General features: G+C 32.9%; 1 long non-coding RNA gene across 2 annotated transcripts; it reads right to left on the bottom strand.

Annotated features, from left to right (window-relative positions):
- Nucleotides 1-2,420: 2,420 nt before the first annotated feature.
- On the bottom strand, nucleotides 2,421-4,946 carry LOC104227803 (uncharacterized). 2 transcript variants are annotated; one of them, XR_711186.2, is made up of 3 exons: nucleotides 4,685-4,938; nucleotides 3,632-3,714; nucleotides 2,421-2,907 (listed from the first exon to the last, which is right to left on the bottom strand). It is a non-coding gene; the product is annotated as an uncharacterized lncRNA (long non-coding RNA). The 2 variants fall into 2 exon arrangements; XR_011400015.1 differs by lacking the exon at nucleotides 2,421-2,907 and having other exon boundaries at nucleotides 3,446-3,714; nucleotides 4,685-4,946.
- Between the last annotated feature and the right edge of the window lie 558 nt (nucleotides 4,947-5,504).

Genomic DNA, 5,504 nt, shown 5'->3' with positions numbered 1-5,504 from the left:
ACCCAAATGAAGTTTTAGCCAAAAAGTTCCTATTTCTATCAACTTTTAACATAAAAGCTTTCCAGAAACACGCCATGACTGCACAGGCAAATCGAGGAGGCATAAAATGAGGTGTTTAAAGTTTAAAAGCGTAGAATCGGGTTCTAAAACATAAGATGACCTTTCAGGTCATCACACTAATTCTCCAAATAGAATAATGTCCCTGATGGACATATTTTATGGCATGCATAAAGCGCAATAGACCAATCAGTTCCAAAGATAAAACTCCTTGAAGAAGGAGAGGAGCAAATGATCAAGATGGTCATAATAAGGAGGCAAGTGCTCTAAAAGAGCACCACGACATAACACTTTACAAGACCTCATAGGAGAGGCTCAGGTAACTAAAAATAATGAGATAAAGAGATCTCAATAAGTTATGTCTTTATTGGATAATAATGGAACCGACATAAAATAATCGTCGACGATATTGTTAATATAATGTAGCGCTCAATATTATTAATATTGACGAGGATCTTGAGCTCAAATCCGTCATGCAATTTGGACAGATAAATGATTGGCCAAATGAAAAATACGTAATAAAAATTGACTTAACTTGAAAAATGTAAAGTTGGACGGATAGTCCCAACACCTGAAAGTATGAAGCAATGGAGGAATAAATGTGTTCTTGTGCTAAAAAAAGTCAAGTCGATATACATAAAGACAGCTTGTGTCACAAGAAGATTTGTAAATATCCTGGCATTGATTATATAGAGACATGCTCTCTTGTGGTGGATGTAGTCATTTCAGGTTTTAAGCTGGCAATACATGAAAAATTTGATATGTGTATAATGGAAATCATTAAGGGATTTAAATTATTCTGAATCATATTAAGGTTTCCAAGAAAGTTATTAAATAAAGCTTCAAAAATCCTTATACGGATTGAAACAATCAGGGTGCATGAGGTATAATCATCTGAGTGAGTATCTGTTGAAAGAAGGGTACAAGAATGATTTAATTTTGTCCTTGTGTCTTTATAAAAATATCTAAATTTGTTATAATCGACGTTTATGTTGATGATTTAGATATCATTGGAACTCCAGAGGAGCTTCCTAAAGCAATAGACTGTTTAAAGAAAGAATTTGGAATGAAAGATCTTGGAAAGACAATTTTGTCTTGATCTACAAATTTAGTATATGAAAGATGAATTTTTTGTCCATCAATCAGCATACACTGAAAAGATTTTAAAGCAATTCTATATGGATATATAAAGCACATCCATTAAATACCCTGATGATTGTGATATCATTCGATATAAATAAAGATCCATTCCGACCTCATGAAAATAATGAAGAACTTCTTGGTCCTGAAGTACCATGTCTTAGTACAATTGGTGCACTAATGTATCCTGATAGTATTTAACTTGAAAAGTTGCTGCTGTTACCACTGTTGAAGGAGAGTTGATGCATCAACTACTGCTTCTTCGTTCTCAATATTTAATGGCTTAAGCTCAATTGAACTCACAAATGGAGTTTTGCATTCCAAGAAAGCACTGAAAAATCACACATGAATTTTGCCGCTACGATGATTTCTGGCCAGTGAAAAGAGGAGCTTCTCTTATTTTTTGTTTTTCCTGTTTCTTTTTAAGTAAAAATTATATACGGATACACTCTGAATTTTAAATCCAATACTTATTTTGGTTGATGTTTAAATAAGTGGTTATTTCCTATTTAAGACTTAAGGTTTAGATAAGTGGTTAGATATTTTCGCTTATTTTAAATCAAACACTTACATCTCTATACTATAGATATCTCACAAAAATATATATGATAATAATGTTATCTCCATTTTTCTAATAAAAAATATTTAAAAACTCCTATATAACAAAAATCCTACACAAAGGAAAGTTCATCTAATTTGAAACAGAACAATAAATAATCAAACCAAATAAACTCTGAAATTCATATATAATAAAATATTACAATAGCTTCCATGTTTAAAATGCAAAAAATATATTACTGTTAATATGTGGTTATTTCCTATTTAAGAAGTTTGAAAGATATACGTTTCAGAAAACATTTATCCTTTTTAAATTTCATAAAATTAATTGTGTAACAACTTATTAATTGAAATTTTAATTTTACTTTAATACTTAGTTACAAATTATATATCTCAAATTTTTCAAAATTAAACGCTTAACATCCTATTATAATTGAAACATTATCAAAGCTAATACTTCTGTGAGATTTCATATTATAGAGGGTGTAAGAGTTTGATTGTAAAATGCAAGTGGTGTATTTGCAATTGAATCATATTTTAAGAGTGTTTAGCATATTTTAAAACTAATATTAACAAAAATCACACATTTGATTAAATTAAAGATCAGAAAAAGCTGAGTGGAATAAAATTAGGATCAAAACAAGAAACACATATTAACTCAAGGACTAAAATAAGAATTTCTCATTTTACATTATATATTATACTTTAATAGAAAAATTAACCTAAATAACTGCCCAATCAATAATCATGTCTCAGTCTTAGGACTTCTTTGTGCATTAGAAGATTCAATTGATACAGAGGCACCTAACTTTGATTTCATTATTAAAAAAAAAAAGATTCTTAACTAAGTGTATCTAAACCAAAGCCAAGAAATCATCATCATACTTGATAGGCTTTAAACAGTAGAAGAAAATTTTTTGAGCTTCAGTGGAAAATATAAAAATCACCAGCCTTGTTCGTTCCATGAGTTTACCTACTACATTATCATCCTCTTATTGCAAGTAAGAGCATTTGCAAAGGTTGGAGTCAACTGAAGGTACCTCCCAGGCTCCCACATCTTCTCCCACCAATATGCCAGAGATTGGATGGTCTTAGAAGATCGTATGAGCGAGTAGACGACGTGCTCCAGTTGCCATTCAGCCAATAAGTTCTCTGCCATGAAAAGCATACCATGTGAGTGGAACAAGTCTCTAACAGGTCTCTCAACTTTCTGCTATTTCGTTACAGTTCTCATCTATTTAAGTTTTAATTAATAGTCTATTGAGGCTAACATTTAATGTAGGTGGCTCTTATTAGTTGCCAATACCAGCAGGATCAATAATTGTGTACTAAACAAAGAGGCAAGCGCATTAAAATGCATAGGACAAATACCATATGTTTAACTCAAATGAATATTCTACTTAATTCTTTTTGATTTGCCATAAACCAATTAAGTTTAACGGGGTTAAAATTAGTCACTGGCCTTATTAGCCTCAGTATTAGGCTTGGGTAGACTCTATTCTGTAGTGTCACGACTCAACTAACGGTTGTGCACATAGGAGGGCTTCACCCATCATAGCAAGCCTTTGAATCTTTAAAAATTTCGACCTTGCCTATAACTGAAACTAATTCCATTTTTGTACCTCTCTCATATCATCCAAACTACATCACTCAACAATCCCAAGAGTAACATCATTCATTTCACGTGTAATAATCAAGATGCTAGACTAGCAAAATATATATATCAGTGTCTCTCTCTTTTTCCCTTTTATTTTTTTAACACAGTCTACCGCATTACAAAGTTACAACCACCCATAAGGTTCGCGGATCAATACAACTAAGAGTTTTCAATAACTGTGTAACTGAAACATAACAACAGAAAAAGAGGAAGTGGAACCAGCATCACCCATGGAAGGAAACGTGCGGCTCAGCACTGAAGTACACTAGCTCAAGTCTCGGTATAGGAATGAACACTTGTATCTGTAGACATAAAAGTAAGGAATGAGTTCACTGACTCAACAAGTGATAACTAATTCATAACGGGGTAAGAGTTTCAGAAAACACTATAATATGCAATATAGGTAACACAATATTCTTTAATAAACACATTGCAGTGGCAAACTTTCAGTTTGCTAATTGTGTCTGATATCTCTGTTCAAAATACTACTTGTAACAATTGAAACCACTCAACCCCCCCCCCCCCCCCGCCAAAACAAAAACAAAAATATAAAATAAAGGACTATTTAAAAAGAAAACCTTCAAACCAACATTCTAGAATTTAAAAGACAAATCTAGTCCACTTATAAAGATTAAGAAAGAGAAAACGGCCAAAATTATTCTTGAATTCGGTCCCAAAAAAAGTCTGTACCGCTAGCCCATTGGAACACTTATGCCCCTCAAAACTAACGGACTCACATCAGCCTTTTCCTTCTCTTGCCCATATCTATGAAAATTCAATCTAAGAAAGAATAAAGATTCTAATCAATCTCACCCTTTACATCTTCACACAGAATACTCTTCATCATCATATCCAAATCATTTTCTTTCCTGTACTCGCAGCCAAGTTTTCCATCAGTTCCATTCATTTACTCCACTTTCAACTCAAACAGAAATTCTCTCAAACACCTACTGTGCAGCCACTTTTAAAGGCCACTCCTCCTATGATCACTCCTGGAAAACTAGGCTGCGAGTACAGAAAATCATTCAACAGAAATCCATAAGTCATATTTGGGAATAAGCTCTTCGGTGCTCACCAAGATCACAAAATTCGCGTATGGAAAATTGACAACGACACACCAAATTTTAATCCAACCAAGTTAAAGCTACTGTACCAAAACTACTCCAAATGTTGATCAACTAATTTAATTTAAAAAATGTGTTTATCGGAATAATATCCAGCCTTCAAATATTGAAACAAAACTTTAAGAGCCTGTTTATTGTAATTATATACCTGATTGAGCTTGGAAATAGCTTTGGATATATCATCATGGACGGAGCCACAAGCCTGCGTTTGAATGTCATCACTATTCAACTGTTCCAGCAAATCCTTAAACTGTAATCAGACAAAAACAGAAGGAACAAATAAGTTTTTGACATAATGTTAACAACTTTCAGTTAGGCATATTCACAAACAGTTTGAGAACTGTTCGTTGGTCATACTAATAAACAGATGAAAGTTCGAAAATGAGTCTGCAAATTTTGAAAATTACTGATGAATGATATAGGCCATTTTATAAAGGCATCTTTACACAAATGGCCATCAGGTTTCACTGTACTTTATTGGTTATATGTTAAAGCTCTGGACCATCTCTAAATAAGAGAAAATATAGGCCATTTTACAAAGACATCTTTTACACAAATAGCCATCTGGGTTCACTGTGTGCTTTATTGGTTATATATATGTTAAAGCACCTCGTGTAAACTAAGTCCAACAATTGGGGTAAAAAAGCCAACGTTTTAGGATTGAAATTTTTACATTCCTATTCCAAATAGAAAACTATATTACCATCAATGTTTAAGGTTTGATATAATTACATTTGGTATACGTAATTATCAATTCTATACCATAAAGTTTTTTAAATGTACATTAATTGTACCTTATATCACTCATACATTTATGGTACCGCATATTCCTCCAAATCCTCCCTCCCCCCCCTACGTTTCTCTCTCCCAACCCCACACCCTCACCCATGTACTACCACACACCCAGAAACCAGAAAAACAATTGAAACCCTCTGCTAAATCCAGAAAAACAATTGAAACTCTCTACC

The sequence above is a fragment of the Nicotiana sylvestris genome, chromosome 5 (genome assembly GCF_000393655.2).
Source record: "Nicotiana sylvestris chromosome 5, ASM39365v2, whole genome shotgun sequence".
NCBI lineage: Eukaryota > Viridiplantae > Streptophyta > Magnoliopsida > Solanales > Solanaceae > Nicotiana > Nicotiana sylvestris.
The sequence above is the reverse complement of the archived record's forward strand: the minus strand, read 5'-3'. Positions and strand labels throughout refer to the sequence as shown.